At 35.1% G+C, this 23,697-nt stretch overlaps 1 protein-coding gene across 6 annotated transcripts in view; it reads left to right on the top strand.

The window, feature by feature from the left end:
- ZBTB20 (zinc finger and BTB domain containing 20) overlaps positions 1-23,697 on the top strand; it is a 799,945-nt gene that overhangs the window by 354,633 nt on the left and 421,615 nt on the right. For 4 of the 6 annotated variants that reach the window (XM_082394693.1, XM_082394697.1, XM_082394698.1 and 1 more), the window contains exon 1: positions 12,186-14,630. The exons of the other annotated variants lie outside the window; for them this stretch is intronic. The gene's annotated coding sequence lies outside the window, so the exon portion shown is untranslated. Of the gene's footprint in view, positions 1-12,185; positions 14,631-23,697 lie in introns of those variants that run through there. 6 annotated transcript variants of the gene reach the window in all.

The following is a 23,697-nucleotide window of genomic DNA, read 5'->3' as shown; positions in this document are numbered from 1 at the left end:
GCAATGGGCTGCAGATTTGTGTTTTTTGTGTATTTTTTTGGCCTGATTCACATAATTTCCATCTTAATTCTAAGGACATTTGCCTGAAGAGAGCCGGTTCTGTCTGCCTCAGCGTTAACCTTCCTCCATCATTGTGCCTAAGGCAAGGGGAATCCAATGACTCAGTCAAATGTCAACTCCCTGTCACACTCCATTCAGGAAAACTGTATGCTGTAGCAGTGGGTCTTGAGTGTTTATCCTCATGCTACCTAATGAAGAGGGACATTGCAGAAAGGTGGCTGTGGGGAAAACATCTGGAAGAAATAAATTTCCTAGGATCAAAGGGCTCCGTGTGCAGCCCAGAGGGTCCTCAGGGTGCTCCTCAGAGCAAACAAACAATTCTCCTGATGAGTCACTGCAATTTTTTTCTGCCAGAAGCCCACATGTGTTGCAAGATCTCAAGGAAAAGGAGTGGAGTAAGGAGAGAAAAGTGATTTTTAAAAGATCCTAACCATATGAATAAAAGAAATCTCAACATGATTACAATCCTTGAATATACCCACCATCCTTAACAATGTATCACTTTATATTGCGGCAGATTAAAATTATGGATAATAAAATATTTTTTAAAATGCACAAAAAGCCACCGGGACAAAGAAAGGACGTTTGGGAAGAATATGACACTCTGAAACAACATATTTTTTTTATCTAACACATGAAAATTGGCAGAGGAAGGTGAAGCCCAGGACTATGTCCCGAACCCTAGCCAGTGGCATTTTTCTGAGAAAAAAAAGTTACTTATGAATCAGTACAGCCATGCTTTGTTCTGCATGAGTGTTTTAATAGAGCGAGTGTAATATAAGGATCAGGTGGGCTCGTGGGAATGGAACAAAAGGTTTTGTAAAATTAAAGCAAAATAATTATAGCTCTAGGTGCAAAGCAAGCATACTCCAGCAGTTGATAGCAAGGACCTGCTCAGAATGGAGAAGGGAGGGCGCATGCTGGGAGTTTTTTTTATTTTTCTTTTTTTTTTTTTTATTCACTAACAAAGGGTTTTAATAGGTAACAGTTGTAAAGCTGTCTTTGAAAGTAATTAATGCACCCACACAAAAATTTATTAAAATGAAAATTTAAGGAATTGTCTAAAATGAATTAATTAACAAAAAAAAGAACATCATGGCTTTCTTATTTTTTAAAGACAGAGAGAAGGTTAAGCAAAGCAGATTTTTGTGAGATTGCATTTTAAAATGTTCCTGGTTTATTTAGTATCTGAATAGCCCTAAAAAAGAGAGTTGGCGGGATTTATTATATCCGCCCCCTTTGGAAATACTAAATTGGGACAGATATAAAATGGGGATTAATTTGCTGTGCCTGAGGCTCAAAGTCCCTCAAGATTATGATATCTCCTTATAAAATGACCAAAGTTTTTACTAAGTTTTCAGAGACCTGTAGTAAACAGAATGTAGTGTTCAAAAGAAGAGAAAGGTGAGTATTTTTTCTCACATGGCCTTCATCCTGCACAGTTCTTAACCAAACCATTAGAGCTATACTCCCTGTTGTGGCCTCATGCAACACAAAAGGAAAGCTGCAAAGTGTGGTGTTAGAAATTTTTTACCTCATGTATTTCCTGTCTCTACAGAAAAAAAAAGTTAATTGCATTTATCCTGTTTCTACAAGAATTTTTAATCACTACATTTGTTTTTCTTCCTTTTTTCATTTGTATTATTTCATACTGTGATATAAAGTAGAATATGTACAACTTGCTGAGCATTTACCCTTTACTGTGAGAATCATTTCTAGTCGATTATAAAAGTATCCGTTTTCAGCAAGTTGTTATACCTCAAAAACTTTTAGGTTTTTTAGACTTTTGAGTATATCTTCAAAAGTCAAGTTCTCTAGACCTTCCATGCTGAAGAATCATTGGAAATTGCTGCCTTTCTTCCAATATTGTTTTGTTCTGTCAAGGCCAGAATCTGGCTATGCAGAAAAATGTGAATAAGAAAGAAAATTGTTTGGAAGCTACATCTGAAAAATAGCTCTGTTGATGCCATATAAAAATACATAATTTTAATTTTGAAAATAATTTTCTTTAAATGTATGGTTATAAGACAACTTATATAGTGGGGAAAACACACCCTACTACACATATGATCTGTGAATTCTGAGTACGTTTGCTTGGATTCTGTCTTCATTTTCTCCTAAATGGCCATTATTATCATATCTTTATAATCCTTTGAACTATTCTCAGATTTTTCTTTTTCGTTTTCAAGACAGTGGATTTAGTTGGTGTGAGTAGTGTAGCACTATTGGTATTCTTACCTGTGACAAAAAGGCATATTTGTGAAGCTCCTTGGTGAAGACACTTTGCATTTAAGTAGATATACACTCCTCATGGTCTTTGTCCTTTAGTCCTTTGTTTCTCTGGGGATATGACTGAAAGAAGGAAAATCAAGGGGAAAATGTGTTTGTAGTACCAAGAACTTTCTGTGTTCATGATATTGGTTCCTGTTCCAACTCCTTACCATATAATTTTAAACTATTGTACCTATTGGCCTTTGAACTGGAATGGTATATTACATTTCTATTGCTGCTATAACAAATGACTACAAATTTACCAGCTTTTCACACCACAAATTTATCATTTCATAGTTATGCAGATCAGAAGTTTGGGTTGGCTCAACTGATTTGTCTGCTCCAGGTTTCACGAGACCAAACTTGTATCATACTGCCAGGTTCTTAACTGGAGGCTCTGGGAAGGATCTGCTTCCAGGCTCATTCAGCTCCTTGTGGTTATGGGACTAAATCTCCATTTTTTGTTGGCTGTCAGTTGGAGGCCATCCTCAGCTTTTTGCACATGGGCCCCTATATCTTTGTGCAGGCAAGAGTACCTCACATCATTATCACCCTTGGAATCTCTCTGACTTCCCCTTATAACACATCTCTTTTCCAAATTCCAGCCAGAAAAAGTTCTCTGCTATTAAGGTAATTAGATTGGGCCCACCTGGATAATCTAGGGTACCTTTCTATTTTAAGGTCCATAGCTTTAACTGCCTCAGCTAGTTCCTTTTCCATGTAACATAACATTCTGCCATGTACTAAAGGTTCTAGGTTTTAGAGAGTGGACACTTTTGGGATGCAATTATTTTGCCTACTACAGATGAATTCTAGAATAATGGGTCACTTCCAGTATTTATTTTTGGAGTACTCTGAGTATTCTTTTTTTGCTCTAGAAGCAGAAGGAAAGGCAGTATGAATACTTACAAAATCTATTAGTAGGTTTTCTCCTAAAAAACTTAAACGTTCATCCTCATATATCTCATGGTAAAAAGTATTTTTTCTCACTTGATAAATAGAACAACTAGGGCACAGGAAAAAACCATGTTGATCATTAGAGCCTGAGCTAGACTGGAAGTTTTCAGGCTTATGGTGACAGATTTTATTCCTTGACACCCTTTTATTCTCGCCAGAGCATGCTAGAACCGTAGTGGTAGCCCAACTGGGAAAGGGACGTAAGCCAAGATTGAATAAACCTGAAATGGGATTACTAAAATATCAGTAGAGATGATTTACATGGAGGGCCGAGATAAATGCAGTTATAACCTGCCAGGAAATAGGAAAATCTCAAGTCTCTCACTGGCGCCTAAGAGAGTATGATGTGGTGAGTGAAGGCATGACATAAGGCATAGTGAAATTGGTCAGATACATGGCAGCATTCTGATGGACGGGTTAACAAGGTGGACTAAGGATGCAGTAGGAGGAATCTGAGTTGACTAAGGACCTCAGTTTACAGCTGAAATTAAATTGGAAGTTTCTAGTGCCCCAGGGAAAAGGGACCAGAAATAAATCTTTTGATAAGGTTGAAGGAAGGGCTAAGAAGGTCAAAAGGAAGTAAGGTCAAAGGGAGATAAGGAATAGGAACTGGGGACAAATTTCATCTACATTTCACAGTTTTGCTCAAGGTAGGTTCTGATGTCTGGAATATAAGCGTTGCTTTGGACATTAAGGGATAAATACAGGTAAATCCACTAGATTGTGATTTGTTATACCATTTCTTCAAGTAAGAAATTAGCTCATCCTAGCAATCTACCATCTTATTTGTTTTAAAATATGGCTGTATATCTCAGATTAAAATAAAAAATAGGAAGGAGAATTTTCCAGCTAAAAGACTAATTTCCCAAGTGAAAACAGGGAATATAAAGACAATCAAATTGTAAAACTTTAACAATAACTAAATTTTGGACTGTATTTAAAGATGGAAGAATGAAAATATACTAATATATTTTTAAAGTCAGTTTTTACTTCTAATTTAATAAACCCAATGTAAGTAACCAACCGCTTATCAACTAATAGGAAGGATAGTTGAAGGTAGATAATGTGTATTTATATTTTTTCTCCAAATATGTTCTACTGTGCTGTTCATGTATTTATGTTGATTCGATTTATAAATTATTTGTCAACATGTGCCACTACTAAATACTAAGTGCCTAAATAAGTTATGTGTAATGAACATTTTTTGAGTGCAGTATAGGGTAGCAGAAAAATTACTGGGAAACTTATCAAAATTCCTGAATTCCCATCTTTACCTCATCACATGTTAGATATATGATATTAAGCATGCCAATTAATCACATATAGACTGTTTCCTCACTTGTAGAATAAAGATAGTATCTCTCCCATTTACTTTGCAGAATTGATGTCTAAATCAGATGAAATAAAGATACCTTAAGGCCTTTAAAGATTGTGAAATACTATGAAAAAATTATGTTTTAAATAAATAGAAATAATTCTCATTATCAGCTAAGGCATGGTCTGTGTCCTCAAATATATGCAGTCTAGTTAAAATGTTGAAATTAGTTTATTATTCTTTATTTGATTTTTTCATATCTGTTGCCAAGTCTCCATGTCATTTCTTATGTGTCTGATGAGTTGCTATTCACAATAGTAAGTAGTGTTGGTTTTCAATGTTATTGTAATTGTTAGAGCTAATATTCAAAATCAAGACAGTATTAGATGTCAGTGCACTATCAAAGACAATTAACAGGGAGGAATGTAAAATTACTGATTAAAAACATGCAGAATCACTAAAATATTATATATCTTGCTATATATTTTATTTTTGTTAATTAAATAGTTCATTAGTCGTAAGTTCCAAAACTAATGAAAAGAGTCAGAAGCTTAAGGGTTGACTTGGAGACAAGGGACTTTTTTTTATGTATGTGTTTGTTGGTTGGTTGGTTGTTTTATATCCCATTTCCATTTCTCCAAGTCCCTACCCTCATCTATTTATTTTGGCTTGGTTCAGATTCTAGAGCCAATAGTTCTTTACACTGATCTAATGGATGGTTAGAGAGTGCAGGGATCAGTTTAGAGTTTATATGGGCCTTTTGAAAATGCATGCAAATATGCTTCATATGTATGTGTATGCATATTTTTAAAGTATGCAACACCTAATTTGTATGTGTTGGTAGATGTGCCCTTTCTTTCTTCCTTGGAGAGGTTCATGGATTTTATTTATTCTCAAAGGGGTACATGAGCTTAAAAGCACTTGGGAAAAAAAAAAAAAAAAAAAGCACTTGGAGCTGCTGAATTACAGATTGGTACCTAAATGAGCATCAATTAAAGGGAGTAATTTTCCTTCCCCACTCCCTTTTCAACTATCACAGTTGTGTCCCAAACATTTGAGTTGGAGTAAATAGTAGGTAAAAAAAGATCAGAGGGCCAACCAGTGGGAAGGGGATGAGAGAGTACCTCTATAATGGCTTTCTCTCTTTCTTTCCTACTTTCTCACCTTCTTACTTTATTGCTTTTACACTTAATTGATCAATTGTTTTCTTGCTTTTCCTTCCTTCCTTCCCTTTCTTCCTTCTTTTCTTCCCTCCTTCTCTCCCTCCTCCCTTCCTTTTTCTTTTTTTCATTCAATTACTCCTCTTCAGAGGAGAAAGATTAAGCAAGCATTATTTTCAGTAAGCATCAAAGAATATATTTTTTTAATGCTGTAGCAGTAACCTTTTCCTCACTCCCTTCTCATTTCCTTTTCCCATGATCTGAATTTATTCATTTTACTACTATCTCAGTTTTGAGAGCATTATTTCCCATCTACCAGAAGCAGTAGTGCTCTGTAGAAGTCAATTCTATAGCAGAAATCATTTAGAAATCAGTAGAAAGAAAAAGTAATACCTGTAAAAAAAAATCCATCACTTTCTTTTTCAACATTTTAGCTCCCTACTTGAATATCATCATCTAAGCTAAAATTTCCCCCAATGAATAAATAAATTGATTTGTGAATTGTTTAACATAGAAAATAGATGAAATTAAACTGTAATTCTTCTATTTAGTGGTATAATTGAGTTGTTTTAGGGACATGGACAAGGCCATCTATAACTTCTCTGAAGGATAAAAAAAGATTACAATTTTTACCATCTTGAACAAGAACTTCCTATTACCATAAAGAATGAATGGCTATCTTCACTCTTTCATTTTACCCAAGAATATCATTATATCATCATCAATTTTTTTAGAGAGAATGAGTTTGGGAAAGGAAGAAAAAGATGATTATAATATTATGGATTTCTGTTGACAGTTGAAAATGTTGTTATGCAGAGTTTTCCCTATGCCCTATTCTTGTAGGATTAGAATTTTCCAGTTGGATTGACTTGGCTGTCAAAAAGTCAAGTTGATTTTTCTTTCCCCAGATTAAGTTGATAATTGGCTGAATAAAATGTTAATAACAATTAGGAGAGGTAGGATTTTAAAGCTACTTAACAAAACAAACTTTGTGGGACTATTTTGTATATATATATATATTTTTTTGGTAAATTCTCCAGAGAACACATTGTATAAAGTTATGGCTTCCTGTTCCATGAAGTATTTCTTCCTTGACCTACCTGCCATAACTGCTTAGCTTACACTTAAAGAAAAAAAGGTTTCCATTGCACTATTGAATCTTTAAAGAAAAATCAAGGTACAGTCTTTCTTTTTCACACAAAAGCATTCAGAGCACTAGTTTTAAAGAGAGCTTAATTCTTGCACTAGATGTTTTTAACTCTCTTTTTTTTTGTTCAGAACACAGGAATGCTACCCTCTCTTGTCTTTCTTAACATCTGCAGGACTTTTTTCCTTTTCTGTGCCCAGTTCAGATTGTCTTGCTCTCAATACCAGCTACTTTCTCTCATTTTTCCTCCACTGCTGTTTCACCCTTTACTTCTTTCTCTTGCTTTGCCTCAGTCTTCTTACTTTCCCCCTGTATTCCTCATACTTAGAATTGTCTGTAACTTCTCATCTGGACAAACATCACCTAGTTTTGACCTAGACTCAAATCCCATTTCTTAATTGTTCTCTTCTAAGTAGCCAGCCTCTTCTCTACCAATAATTTCTTTTGGTAACCATGCCAACCTCATTAGGCTATGTATGTATTTTAAACAAATAAGCAAAAATAAATTCAAATTTATCTGCCTTGCTAGTCAAAATGCTTTTCTTAGAGGTTGGGGACTCTTTGATGTCTTCTGTAGAGTATATATCACTTTATCTTTTCAGTAAAGGTGGCAATATCTCATTGCATTAGCAAAAATTGAAAACTGTATGTTTCATGTATATTGGTCATCTAGATATCACTCAGACATCGAATGGTTTATTTATTTAAAGCATATCAATGACACTTTTCCTGAAGTGAATCTTATATTTTTCAACCTTCTTAAACAAAGTGTTGCAAACATGAGTTAATCTTTACATAATGATTCTGTGATCATCATTACTGTATTAGTTTCCTAGGGCTACTGTAACAAAGTACCATAAACAGGATGCCTTAAACAACAGAAATGTACAGTGTCAGAGTTCTGGCAGGTAGAATCAGCAGGGTTGGTTTCTCCTGAGGGTTGTGAGAAGAAATCTGTACCATCTTTCTTTCCTAACTTCTGATTGTTTGCTGGCAATCTTTGGTGTTCTTTGGCCTGTAGAAGTATCTCTCTAATTTCTGTCATCATCTTCAGATAGCATTCTCCCCATGTGCATGTGTGTGTCCAAAATCCCCCTTTTTATAAAGACACCAATCATATTGGATTGGGGTCCATTCTACTCCAGTATGACCTCATCTTAACTAATTGTATCTGCAATGACCCTATTTCCAAATAAAGTCACATTCTGAGTTATTGGTTAGAACTTCAACATACGAATTTTGAGGGGATATAATTCATCCCATAACAAATATAAATATTTTTTTGTGTAGAGCTCTGCCACACTGATTTATGTAGGACACAATTATACATATGTTTGCAAACTGTACATAGTTCTCAGCCTTGGATATTTCATCTCTCCCCTACTCCTTTCTTCCTCTTCATTCTGAGACACAGAATGATTATTTCTTAAAGTTCCCATTGTGCTTTCTTCTGGAAGTATCTCATCTTTCCATCTAACATGAATGGAGGGCCCAGATAACTAATACTACTATGTAGTAAGGAAGAATACATAGGTTCCAAGTTAAAGTCTCACTGATGAATAAAGATTAGTTTGGACAATCATGTGTACTTTATGGCATTTTTTTTAGTTTCTCAAGGACTCTATTTTCTCTTTTCTGGGTTCATGACCATGTTAAATCGAGGTATAGTTATAGGTGAATATGAGAAGGCTGGGTAATAGGGGTATTAATGTATTATTTTCTCATGACAGATATGAAAGTTAAAGCAATATATCTGATTAAAATATTAGAAATTGTATTATCCTGTCTACTAGTTACCCAGGAGTTTACCCATTAGTATAGGAAAATCAGAGTTCTCCTTAGAATTCTGTAAGGTGTGAAATCTGAGTAGAACAGACTTACCCTTTTGTATAGTGTCTATCACACTGAGATCATTCAACGAACATAATGGTAGTGCAGAACTGTGTTGAAGTCAAATGCTGTGAGTGGGTAAGGAAATGTGCACATTTAGTTCTTAGCAGGTAGTCCTTCCTGGCTGGATGAGGGGCCTGTGCCCACAGGTGCTGACCTACCAGGAGTGGCCCATGTGGTTCTCAGGGTACCATGCTGATGAGCCACCCACCGTGGTTCCAGTTTTGGCAGCCACAGCCAAATTGGCTCTTTGATCTTTGGAGTGGCTCCTGGCACAGTGACTGTCTCTGTTTGTTTTGCCCCTCCCTTTTTTCATTACTCCCACCTGGCACTATAGGACAAAAAAATGAGAGGTGGGAGGAGGTTGGGAGGGGACACTTCAGGAACACGGCTTTGCCAAATATGAAAAGCTACTTAAGCAGTTCTGGTTCCAAAAGCTCATGTATAACATTTCTGCCAACCCATTAGTGAATACATTTTATTTTATATATCATTCAACAGTCTGCTAAAAATCACTTTCCCTGATTTGGCTTTCTCATTACCAGGGTCTTAGAGCCACCATAAAAATAGTCTTAGAAATAGTCTCCCTTCATAAATATCTGAATATGCTTAGAAATATTTACTTCATCTTATTCCTTGATATTTTAAGATCAATTCCTCTAATATATCAATATTTGAAAATCAGCTTTGGCGACTTGATTGTATTGGTCATATTTTTTAAACTGTATGAAATTTTTGTTGAAAAGTTTTAATAGATTATGCAATAGTCTCTCTATTCTAATACAGTATTTGAACAAAAATGTAAACATGACAATACCCATTTTATAGCTGAAAAAGTGAAAAGCTGAGGTACTAAATATGTTATTTAAGATTATACAGGGCGTTGGTGTCATTCTACCCATTTGATACTGGTAGTATCATTGGATACTCTGAAATTTAGGAATTTAGCATATGCTCTATGAGACGATAGAAGTATTTTCTCCACATTATCTTGATAATATCATTTAGGTATCATAGATAAGGAGACAGAAAACTGAGACATAAGGGGATATTAAATGACTTGTAGCAAATCACATAGCAAGGTCACAGGAAAGCTGACAAGGTCTTGGACTCCTTCACTGTGTGAACTAGCCATGACTAGTTTTCTGACAAGAAATATTTTTCTCCTTCGGGGAATCCCAATTTTCACATTTGTAAACGTTGGAGACTTTCACTGAAAAAGTAATGCCTCAAGGGACAAGGACCTTTTGAGAAATTTAAGGTTTTAATCTCAACCTAGTACAGTCAAATATATTGATCACCACTTAACAATTTATGAATATTTCTAAAATTCTTGTTTAGACAGAATTCTAAATTTGAAACTGGAATTAAATCACCTTTCCCCTCCATCATTATCCAGTTATCACTTAGTGAAATATTTAGGTATTAGGTATTTATGTACATATGTAAAAATGCATAAGTTTGGAAACTGTAAAATACATGGAATTTATTTGAGAAAATGTTATAAAAAAAAATAGCATCAACTTTGAACTGTTTCTGTTCTAATGTCTGCTTGTCATCATTTTTAACCAGAAGATTAAATTTCCCTAAATAAGGCTGGAAAATCAGGTAGTTAATAAGGAAAGGCAGACTAAACCTGGCCAAAATTTTACTAAGTCATTGTTACCAATCTAGGTATCCCTGGGAAAGAGTACATGAATTAGTCTTCCATACTTCTTCTTTCTACCAATTAGGGTTTCTAACTGAGAAATAAGCAGATTCTAGAAAGCTCTGACTGCCCAGGAGATCCCACTCAGGCTACTGTGGCTCAGAAAATCCCTATGCTTATTAATTGGTCTGCTGGTTTCCCCGTCTCCTGATGTCAGGTAGAGGCCATCGAATAAGAACCAATAATGGAGGGTCCAGGAAGTTCCTTATCCCAAAGGAATCCTCAAAGGAGAAGCCTTACATACACATTCAAGTAAATAAGAAGAGCCTTTGTGAACCCCCTCCAGTGACCCCCTCCATGAAGAAATACCCCCATTTCACCTACAACTAGCTTTATCACCATCAGTAAATATGTGTTCCACTAATATTTGCTCTATACTTTAGATCAAGAACTGGAGATGGCTGGTCTAAATCAAGGTCAGGTGAGAAGAAAGTATGTGGAAAGGGCATCAGGGTGCCTGGAGTTGGAGAATGCTGGTAGTTAGCTGGTAGTTAGCAAACTTAGCAGCATCGGGTTGTCTGAAGAGAGCCTATGACTGTACTGAGTGCTGGCTTCCGCAGTGAGTCCCAAATAAGCTTTTACGTCTCCACTAAATGAAATGTAACATTGTATTAATCACTTGGAAAATTAAGATTTCTTTTTCTATTATTAACTGGTAAATTCTTGTGCCATCTCTCTCTATTTTGTGGGTCAGCTCTGTTTTCTTAAACACAACCATTTCAACTATATTATTAACATTCTCAAAGGAAATTCTACCAGACTACCAAGTCCGATTTGCTTTAGCTAAGACTTATTTACATTTATTGTCTAAGGCAGGCTTACATATTACATGTATCATTTGGCTCAGAAACAGTAAATTTTAGTTGTATGTAATAAGCTTTAACTCTGAATGCTTCAAATGCCATATATTGTGCATCTATTCTGGGCTAATTTCTATGCTTTGTACCCTACTACATTACCTCCTTTAATTTTCACAACAAACCATTTTAGAGATAAAAGAATTGAGCCTCAGAGAACCTAATTAATTTGACGGAGGGCACACAGCTAATAAGTGTCCAAGCGAGGATTCAAACCTAAGCCTTTCTGACTCAAGGTCTTCCTCTCACTTTTTAAACCACTGTCTCATTCTGCTTCTAAAGGTGTAGAAGATTCTGAATTACCTTCTAAGAGTTTGTGAAGTTTTAATAAGGGAGAAGGGGGCTGCCATAGCATGTGGTTCTGTGGTGCTAGTTTTTATTATCTAAAACATGCCCAACTCAAGCTAGTTGCCGGTTTGTCCCAAGTGCTAGCCTGTTGATACCATAAATGCTATTTTCCAGTCTTATTTTATGAGACATGCGTCTCGTTAAATATAGAAGTTTAGCTCAATTCTCAAATTAACCTCAAAACTACCTTAATTTTGCTAGATTAAAAATAATAACATAAATATTATATGTGACTAGGTAACTATAAAGTAATGGGACTGATTTTTGGTGGGTGTTAATGGCACTGGTCTCATTGTTTAGAATGAATCCACATAGTGCATATCCAGATTCACCACTTGTGAGTTTCATAATCTATTAAATGGAGATGGTAATAGTACCTACTTTGTAATATTGTGAGTATTAAGTGAGGTAATATATGTAAAGTTCTTAGATCAGTTCCTAGCATATAGTAAGCACTCAACAAATTGTAAACTTATTATATATGAGTATTACAGAAATAAAAATCAAACCATAACTGGTAGGTGCTTGGTACATGTCAGGAGCTCAATGCACGTCTGTTGAATAAATTAATAAATTGTATCAGTTCTTCAAACTGGCTAGTGGTTAATGATTTATGGTAAATGCAGTATTCTGCCAGCTGCCTCACTATTGAGTTTAATATAAAACAAAATGTTTAATGTCGTTAAGAACTCTACACAATCTTCAGGAGCATTTCCTAGCTCTAAAAGAGCTTTTTTTTTGGTATTGGGGTATCATTTCTTTTCCTCAACATTTTCACCCTTAGTACTGTATAGCCTGTACTCTCTGGCTAGAGTTATACGTGTGACCAATAAATGGATATAGATTTTCTCCTTCCTTTATTGGTCATGCAGATATGATTTATCTTATGGTATAATGAAAACAGAAGCTGTACAAGTATGTACATAGTGAAAGAAGATGAATGGACTGGAGAAAAACAAAAAGTCAGTATGTGTTGTGAATGCTTCCTATTTGTCTAAGACAACTGAAACACTCTGGAGATACCGCTTACTTTTCTGGTGATGTCAAGATATCACAGTTTAGGGAGCCTTTTTTTCTTAAGAAATTCATTTTAAAATTCTGAAATGTTTATCATTATGCACCTGAATTTATTATGCTTTAAATACCATAGTTTCTAAATGGTAATCTAATTCTAATAAAAGTTCAAAGGTTTGCCTCTCTCTAGAATGTTCTTCTACCAGTGATATTTCTACTCTACCTTTAGAAACAGTCCATGCATCACTTCTAGAAGCCCTGCCTCATACTTCTATGCATATTTATGTCATTCCCTTTATTATAGTGTATTATATTGGGTTGACCAAAAAGTTTGTTTGGGTTTTTTGGTAAGATGTTACTGAAAAACCAGAATGAACTTTTTGGCCAACCCAATCGTTTTCTGTTTAGATTTTCCCTTTTTGAATCTGGTGGCTAAATTGTGAGCTTCTTGAAGATGAGGATAGTGCTTTATTTATCTCTTGATACATAGTATTATTCAGTTCCTAGGATAGAGTAGGTGCTTAATAAATATATACCCAATAAATTAATGAACTTGCAGTCTCACACACACACACACACATACATATTAGATCAAGGCATGAATAAAATGTCCTATAACTTTGCATGTTCCTTAAGTGCTTGTGAACCTTTTAACATTGCTTATGAATAGATTGATATATTTCTGAATGTTCTAGTCACCTTGAGGGAAACTTTCTAATCTTTGAAAAGAAAATTTTTTTTTTTTTTTTACCTTTTCTTATTCTTTGTTTTTACTTTGAGCATCACTTTTGCACATGGACTCAAGTGTGCTGTCAAGTACTGATTGTTTGGACCATACAATGTTATGAATCCTTAGTTTTATTCACACGCTGCCTGTTTGGTGGCTTTGTTCAAGTACATAATCTTATGTTATATAATAAATACATGGATTGTGTCAGTTAGCTGGAAAAGTCTTACTTTCAAAAGCAGTTCTCAGCATTTAATACAGTGCTTGGCATATAGTTGGGACTCAGTAAATGTTTGTGGAATGCATGAATAAATCAGCCATTATTGTTAACTGTTTTGAAGATGAGGTATGAGATTTAAAAAAAAACAAAAAACAGAAAGACTAAATGAAATGCCCAGTATCAGACAGCGGATGAGAGCAAATCTGACACTCATAATTTTTACCTCTGTAGAGTCTCTCAGTCCTTACACAGGCTCACTGAGAAGTGCCGTATATGTCTGATTTCCCAACTTCACCCTGCAGTAAACTTTTGCAATCTGGAGGCTAGAGACCGCTTTTGTAAATGTTGTCTGCCCGATAACTGAGTTGGCACCGAGGAGGCCTTAGCAGATAAAGTGGAGGAACATATGGCTCCCATCTGAATACAAATTGGTGGACATAACGTGGTAATTCAGCAGAGATGTCCTCTATATTGTAAACTGAAAGAGTATGATTAGAGGTGTTTATAAACGGCATCTGAATTCCCCCCCACCCCTCCCCACCTCTTTTCCACTGTAGTTTTATTGGCCTGAATCATAGCCATCTAGCGTCCCAGTCTCACCGCATTATTTGTTAAAGTGGCCAGCGTGAGGAATTATTAATTAAAGCTAACAAATCACCCTGACGAGCTGTGCCCTGGCATGGCTGAAGGTTGATTGGCGAAAGTGTTCTCCTTTGGAGAAAAGACTTTTTGTGCTCGTGACGCAGTCAGGGACGGATTATTGAATATGCAAGTTAGAAGAAAAATCACAGGACAAGCAAATTGAGTATTTACTGGCAAATAATTGCTCTCTTAAGCTGTGGCTCTCTTCCTAAATTCTTAACATTCCCGAGGGTTAGAAAGAAACACAGAAAAATGCATCGGTACAGAGTACATTTCAAAAAAATTACATAGGCTGATGTTTCAGACTTGTGCAGGTAAGTGTGATTGTGTGTGCATGGAAAGTGAAACAACGAAGCGAAGCAAGAGAAAGGGGGAAATTTTTAATCTGGTGTTTTTTTTAAAATCAATTTGTTGTTTATTGGAATACTGCTCGGCATATTTCTACGTTGACTGAGAATTCAGTTTCAGTGCTGCATTTATTGTGAAAGTTAGAGAAATGAGGAGGGAGGTTTTCTCAGAGTTACTTTGTGTCTTTATTAGCAGAAGAGTATGTTAATGTTTTGCCCCAAAAAATAGTTATAAACTTTGCTCAGATATTTGTGGGCATTTGTATGAAATTATCGCTTGATTTAAGGCTCTTCAGTTATTCTCAATATTGTTAATTATGACCTGTCTTAACAGTGTCCTGAACACATTTGGGTACAACTATTGCATTTATTTTTCAAAGTAAACTCTGTTTTACATTAGCTCCGAGCTAGTCCTTGTTCAGAGTTTCTAAAGGGACGTTACAGTTCTGGAATAGTTCCTTAAACTTCGGGCTTCTGTAATAACCAAAGTGTCCTTATTGTCAATTGTGTGGTCTTTTTAGCTGACGTATTAATCAAACTACTGAGTTCTGTGGACGTTGTAAGATAAGTGAGACTAGATTAGAGACTCTTTCAAAAGCAAATTTAAATACATAAAAATATGAGTGTGGAAATGAAGGCTCATTCTATGTATGAAATGTTGACATATAGAAACAGAGGTATACTGCTAAGTACAACTAGGTTATGTGAACAATATTATCAAAACACATATATCCACTGAGGATGAATTTCATATTCTGTGAAAATGTGCTTTCATCAACAACAAACTGTTTTTGAAATGAGAGTAATTGGCTGGCGAAATAGCATTTTAGGATTATAATAACTATGAATAACATGGATTTAAAACAAAGGCATAAACATAATTTAAACTAAATTAATTAATAATTGCAAAGTGCTTTAACAATAAAACATCTACATGATAGTAATAATAATAGGAATAATAATAAAAATGGAAAGTCTGGCAATCACTCAAAAATTAAATCAGACAACTCTTATAAGGTTTTAGACAATCAGGATTTTAAAATATAAATATAAAAAACATATTTTACCTACTTATCTGTTCCTTGAACCATGCAATATTGTGCTGGTTAAGATTTTTCCTTACTATATCCTATTTTATTAAAAAATGGCTTCCCTTATTATGTAGAATAGAGCTCAGAAGAAAGTTTTAAAAATATATTTTTTAAAGGTTTAATTCCCACTGGATAACATTCTGTCCTCAGATTTCAAGAGGCAGCCTCCTTAAAGTTTCTTGTGACTATTTGAGGGCACAATTTGGCCCATTATTTTCAAAGGGGGCATTTAAAGCATATGTTCAAAGACTAAACCATCTGCCTGCTTTATTATGAATACCACAGAATTATGAGGACTTGGAAAGGCTCAAAAATTGAACCAGAGTTCTATGCAAGATTAAAAAAAAATACAGCACTTATATTTTTAAAAGTTTTTTGTAACCACTTACTTTTGCTAAGTATTTCATTAGTCTTCTGTGGGAGAATTGTACCATTACACCCTTTTGATGTATGGGGAGAGGTGGCAAAATGTAGTTGAGTGACATGAACCTATGGCAAGTTAATGGTAGTATTTTCTCTCTGATTTAACTCACTATGTTTAAATGCCTTTTGGAGTTTTGGATTGACTTGTCAATAGTGAAACTCACAGTGAATTGGAGAAACATTATAAAATGGTGACTGCTGGAACAAAAATGAAATCCAGCTGCTAGCTTCTGGACTATCTACAAATGAGTTGCAAGAGACATGCGGAGGTCAGACTAAAGAGCACATCTGTAATCCAGCTGTGATGTAATGGAAGTATGAATCAACTATTGGTTGCCCATAATGGGGGGAAAAAGAAAAAAACAAACATAACTTGGCATTATTCCAGCATGGTACTATATTCCTTTGGTATCTGAAAGGATATGAGATCCAGAAATTAATACAAGAACAAAAGTCATGTTTGGTCCCAAACACAATAATATTTCAGCCCAAGGTGCTTAGATAAGGACAAATTAACATGAGTATCATTGTTAAGATGTCTAGTGCCCAATTAGAGTTCTTCTAACTTAACCTGAGTTGTTACTAGAATCAGTCTGAGACTAGCTGGATCATTATCAGAAGAAATGAAGAAAATAGACTAAACCCAGCTTGAATATAAGCTTTCATTGTTGAGAGGACTTATCACTCTTTGTTACTTAATGAAAATTATTTAAGAGAAAATAATAATGGAGTCAAAGGACTGAAGAGTTTGGTTGAAGATTCTAAGATATATACATGTATATGTATGCAAAATACATATAAGTAAATAATATATGCATATATTATTACATGCATACATATATAATTTTTAAAATAATAAATAGTTTTAGAATTGCACACTTTGTTAGACTGATTAAGCCTAGGAGTTGGTCATTTTTTTTTTTTTTTTATACAGTCAGTCTAAAAGACTGAAGGCACAGATTTTAACACAGCTATAGTTGGCTTTCAGAACTGAAGGATGTCAGAATTAATGATCTGGTGCCGAAAATACCTATGTTCAATTTCATATGGCTATTCTCATAGTGGTATTTTAATTTTATGCCTCCCTAAACTGCAGTCCTGCAAATAATCAAATGAATCTATTAGCCCAAAGACTATAAAATATTTCCATTATTTTAGGAGGTTAGTTTTTATTTTATATTTTAGGTGAGTTTGATATATATATATCTAATATACACACACACACACACATTTTTGTATTGTTTTGTTTTCCTCATTTATTTCTGCCACCTAGTTCCAAAAAGGGAATTAAAATGGCTGACAAAGGAAAAGAAACAAGTAATACAGTGAAATACATGAATTGAAAGTAGATAAGAAAGGCAAACAAAAAAAAAAACCCAAAACAATAAACAAGAGCAAAGATATAAAAAGGAGTCAAGAGTGAAGTTGGTACACAAAACTACATTTGGTGAAGTGCTATACATTTGCCTTTAAACTTTCATGCAGTCAAGTCAAAGAGAAAACCATGACAAGTTATGCAATTTACAACATTCATAAGAATAATTTTAAAATTTCCATCATTCATTGCTAAAGTTCTTGAAGAATGACAGACTCTGAATATTTAGAGAACTCAGTGCTAAGACAACTCCCATTGAAAATAATTATAGGCTGCAGAGACCTAGAGGTCAGGACAGAATCAGCAGCTATACCTTCCATGGGACATGTCTGGAGGAGTACACTGCAGTAATCTCCTTTCACTCCCAGGGGAGAAGTTTCTTGGGTGGAGGAGGGGGAAGCTTCAATTAGTGCAATTACATTGGCAAGACCAAGATATTATGGAATATAGGGATTTAAGGAGGAAATTTTAAAAATTATTTCATGTAAATATATATATACATATATAGTTTAACAGTAAATCAAAGATTTAGAAGGCTTCCACTTTTAGAATAGCCATTAAAACACATTTTATCAAATAAACCTGTTGAATCAACATTGCTTCCCTAAATTGTTAATGAAACATTGCTGCACTGCTGCCATTCTTCTCTTACTTTTACTTTAAGCACACTGTCAGTCTTTGTGAAGTTGTAAAAAAGACCCTTTCTGTCTTGAATATAATGGTCCTTGCCCTTGCATCCTCCCTTCGTTCATTTTCAAAAGTCTTAGCAAACTGCCTGGTCTTTCCACAGGTAATTTTGATGGTTTAAGTCTCATTGAATAAGCTAGTCTTTTCTCCATATTGAACAGGTGAAGCAGAAAGATTTCTTTTCACATTACCTTTGTAGCCCAATCCATAGTAAGTAGTCCAAGGACCACCTGTATCAGAGTTATCTAGGATGTTTGTCAAAATGAAGGTTCCTGGGCCCCATTCCAGAATTTCTGAATTAGAAGCTCTGAGAATAGAGTCTGAGGCTCTGCAATTTAGGAAGCTACCTAGGTTAGTTATGTACACTAAAGTTTGAAAACCACTATTTCAAGATCATGACTTTAAAATTTCTAGTATATGAACATAAAATGGTAGGATTTCCACACCGTAGTTGATAAGGGCTTATTATATTAACACTGACCAAAACACTAATGCACATTCAACAATAAGTGATGATTGCCTGCTCATGAGACTGGAAAGATCAAGCTTAGAAGAACATTCTGCATTTGTTTGAACCCTTCAAGCCATATCTCACCATTACAGGAAGATGTTCTTAAATTTTTTAGCTATCATTTACTGAAAACTACTATGTGCTAAGTCATATGTTGCGTCTGGGTACTAGAGATACAAAGATGAAAAAGAACAAGTCCGCCCATTGTCTGAAAAAAATGCATATTCTAGGATAATTTATTACTACTAGGATATTGTCTTCTCTGTACTAGAGTAAATATGAATTGCCACATAATCTTCCCTTGAGTAAACTGAAGATTTCCATTGTATTATATCAGTATGAGTTTATACTTGGTAGAAATTTCGCATAACAGGACCCCGCTACAATTTGGATGTGGCAAAACGTAAGAAACCATTGTGGGTTCCCCCTTCTTCCCCTCAGCAGGAGACTGCATCCCCCAAGACTGGAATGGGAGGTATCATGGGGAACTTCTAATTGCATTTCTCTCATCATCAGTCAGTGATTTGTTACCAGGATTCCTTTTGAGAGGAGGACAGAAATGTGTAAGTGAATGCTCCTAACATTATGAAGACTTGTATGTCCTTTTCCACTGCCCCTCTGGGGCAGCTCACCTATAGGAAATGCTGGAGCCTATGGCAGCATCCTCCCTACTTGTCAGGTAGGGCAACATATGGAGGAACTTGAGCTGCTCCTGCCTAGTACCCTGCTCCCAAGTCCCATGAGTGCCAGAAATTGGTGTCAGCAGGCTAGAAGAGACATTTTGTGCATAAAGGAATTTGGTAGCTGGTCTGAGGGACAGGATGAGCTTGCAATTTCATTGATGATTCATATTTTCCTGGAAAAGTACTGGAGACACCCTCCCCCTTTATTATTTCCAGAACAATATGAGAAATATTGTGAGACCTTCTATATCCTTTTTTCCTTTCCTTCCCTTCTTTTTAACATATATTTATTGCGTATTTAGTGCCATGCTTTCTTCTAGGAACTAGGGATAGAGTGATGAATAAAGTTTCTACTTTCATGAAATTTATATTAGGCTATATAATGTATTAGGATTAGAAAGGGAATAAAATTACTAAATGTAAAATGTAAAGTAATATAAATATAAATATATGCTTCAGTTTTGAGACATTGCCTACTGCACTCTCCATGACTTCCAAATATATTCATGTTATTTCATAATGTGTATGTATCTATGTGTGTGTGTGTGCATGTGTGTGTGTGTGTGTGTGTGTGTATGTATAAATATATATATATTTCTTGATGGATTTATGAACTCTCGGGAACAAACCAGTCAATTCAGGGCTCTCCTTATTGTGGGAAGCCCTTTTTCATGGGGACCTGCACATGATGTAAGGGGAAGACAAGCCACCTGCAAGGACCAAAATGTGTGCACAGTCAACTACAAAATCCTTCTTTTTCATCTTTTTGCTTATCTGTGTGTGTGTGTGTGTGTGTGGGTGTGTGTGTGTCCTGGGTTTTGTTTTTCATTGTTTAATGAACTGAATGCTAGGCACTCAGTATACCCAGGGGTCTAAGACCTAGATAAGTTATGGGGTCAATCTTCAAGTGAATAAAGATAAAGAAGACAAGCAATTAACAATAGTATGTGGCTTTGATAATGTTCTAAAGGACACAGGAAGGAGTACTGCCCTAGAATAGATCAGAGCATAGGCAACAGGAAAGGTTTCCCAGAGGGGGTCAGGTTTTAACTGAGACTAACAACCTCAGAGTAAAGCAAAACAAAAAGGATTTTTTAAAATAAACTTCTGATTTTTCACCTGATCACCTAAATAGTATGTGTCCATGGTGAAAATATTTTAGACAATAGGACAACCTATTTTTTTTAAAAAAGGGGGTGTGTGGAAATCACCAGTTAACTCAGCACTTGAGAAACCATTGTTAACATTCATAAGATACTTTTTGAGCATGTATTATGTTCTAGGGTTATGCCAGCCAGTCACTGTCTTCTCGGAAGGGAACATTTTAATTAGCAGGCAATATGAATAGAAGCAACTCAAACTTTGACTCCTGTTAGATGTCTTCAGATTTGGGCTTACAAACCAGCTGGGCCCCAACTGGAGCTGATGTAGATAGAAGAGCACCATGAGTGTTCTCCGGAACAAACATCATAGCACCTGCTATCACCCCCACCTGATATAGGTGTGAAAGTCAGATTCATTGGCTCTGCTTCTTCTCTGTCTATGTGATCTTGGGCAGATTATTTGGCCTCTCTGTGTCTCAGTGTCCTTCCCTGTTAAACTAGATTATTAACAGTACATACCTCATGAGATATTTTGAGAAATGATTAAGATAATGCATGTAAAGTGCTAATCACGGTACTTGGCACATAGTAAAGTATTCAGTAAGTGCTATCATTATTATGATGCTGATTACTGTTATTATTATTACTATTACAGTTATTTTCATTACCAAGGAAACTTGCCGAAAACATATTTTGTCCAAAGCAACTCCATTGTCACTACTGACAAAACAACTCAAAACATGCTTCCTACTGAGGGTGGGTCAGAGATATCATCTTTGAGACACACATTAAGAATCTGGATTTATAGCTGAAAATTATAATTTAGCTTGGTAGATAAATGACATTATGCAGACTAATTTTCTGTTTCTAAGTGGAAATGATGTTTAAATCTGCCTTAAATGCCCTTCATGTTACAGATTTTGTTTCAACAATTTGTGGTTAACTAGGTTGTTTTATTAAAAGGAACTTTTAAATCCAAAGCCCTAATGTTCTATACCATCAGTGACTGAAAATGATTAGAAATATAAATTGACCTAAAGAGGCACCTTCAGGAAGCAGAAACTTCTACATTGTCAGGATCTGTATTTTAACGTAATAGTGAACAAAGATACCTAGCCTAGCAATGCTACATATTAGATGCTTAAATAATTTTTCAATTGATTTAGAATTTACAAGAAAAAGCATGTGAACATCAATGTAGATGTTCTGTAGAAGTGTAAGTGATTTTAAGAGAAAGATTACACAAAAGAATAACAATATATTAGAAAAAAATCAGTTGTGTGGAATCTTGACAACATATTACATTAAGTTTTTAAAATAGTAGGCTTGCCTCAGTATGAAAGGCAGAACTATATAGTGAAAAGAATGTAGACTTTGTAGTTGCACAGCCGTGTATTTGGTTATTACCTCCACCATTTACAAATTATGTGATCATGGACACCTTATTTCTTGTGCCTAAATCCTTAAACAGAAAATGGAGCATAATGGCCTCATTGCACGGTATGTTTGTATAGTGCCTAGAAGAGTTCTTGGGGCATAATAGATACTCAAGAAATTATATCCATTAACAATGGCAATAACAATAATAAGACAGAAAAGCACTGTGTACAATGTATATAAGCCCACTATATATCTAAATATAGATATGATTCATGTAAATTGGTATATACATTCCAATATAATAAATACTAATACCTGATTGCCTTGCTTAATATTTGTCACACCATAGGAGCGTTACATGTAAAGTTTACGTATTTAAATGCCTTTATGAAAAGATTTGCTTTATTTATTTTAGTTAAAGAAGATAAAATTCAAAAATCTAAAACTAACTTTATCTTTTGAGAAATGGCAATAAAAGCAAAAGCCACCAAAGGATCTGTTACCAACATAGTCAAATAATTTGGACTTAATGCAAATAAAGAACAGGGCTAACACTCCACTTCAAATGATAGAAAAAGTGAATTAATTTAAGAAAGTCTTAGGTGACCCCTAATTTGCATAGTATTAATTGGAAGTATTTTAAAGATCATAGGGCTATTATTTCTAGTTTCAGTGGTAGCTACATATGGAAAATGGCTGCAGAGATTCACAATACAAAAATAGTTCATCGCTAAATTCGAAATTCTGTTAATGTCACAAACAGTGGGATGTGAAACACAAATGAATTGTGATGACAGTTGAGTCCCAAGCTGCCTATTTTTTTTTTTCTCTCAGAGCTGCCCATATTTGCTTTTATATTTTCTCCAGTCCTGATTTAACCCATCAATATTTGTATTTTCTGAAGCTAGCGCCACCTTGGAGCGAGCATACCACTTTTAAGGATTTTATTACTAAATGCTTCTTGGTTCCTAGGAATTTTGCTCTCACTGCTTTTCTTCCCACTGATACGTATTCTTGAATCTTTCTTTACCTCTCACCTTAGAGTCAGAGTTTCAATCACTTTTTAGCCTACAGGCTTCTAGGGCTTGGTATTGATCTTTACTCCACCTCTCTCGAGTGTTTAAAGTGTCATTCCATTCTTCTTCATCTGCAGGACATATTTCTTCTCCGTGTTGCTTTGACTTGGGGCACTTCCTGTCGTCTGGATAATCTACATTCATTTCCTACTATAGTTTTTTTAAAACTTGTTTTTCTAAATGTCACTCTTATCCTCTTTGGTGGAAGGTCTTTACAATCCTAGATTTGGGGAACAACACTAGATACACTATTTTATGAACTGAATAAAGCTCCCTCTTAAATACAGCAATTCCATATAACCATAAGGTAGCTTGACTTTGGGGAAATGTCATTTAAAAATATCTCTAAAATGCATTGCTAAAATGACCAAATTATTTCGGCTTAATGGATTTTGTAGCTTGGATACCAGACCTACCACACAGAGCAACAGTCCAGGCAAAATATGTTATATCTGGATTTTACTGCAGACAGCGATTTGGCTGCCATTTATTGAGTGACCTCTCTGCACCAAGAATTTTACATTTAATTCTTAAAACAATCCGGTGAGATAGGAACCATTATCTTCACTTAATAGATGAGAAAACTTTGACCTAGAGAGGTTAAGTGACTTGTTAAGGGGTGGAAAGAGGATGCAAACCCAAGGTTCTAAGACTTTAAAACTCATCCTTTCTCCTTTACCACATTTTTGTGCCTGGTTATATATT

The sequence above is a fragment of the Balaenoptera borealis genome (genome assembly GCF_965194805.1).
Source record: "Balaenoptera borealis genome assembly, chromosome: 5".
Taxonomy (NCBI): Eukaryota; Metazoa; Chordata; class Mammalia; order Artiodactyla; family Balaenopteridae; genus Balaenoptera; species Balaenoptera borealis.
The sequence above is the reverse complement of the archived record's forward strand: the minus strand, read 5'-3'. Positions and strand labels throughout refer to the sequence as shown.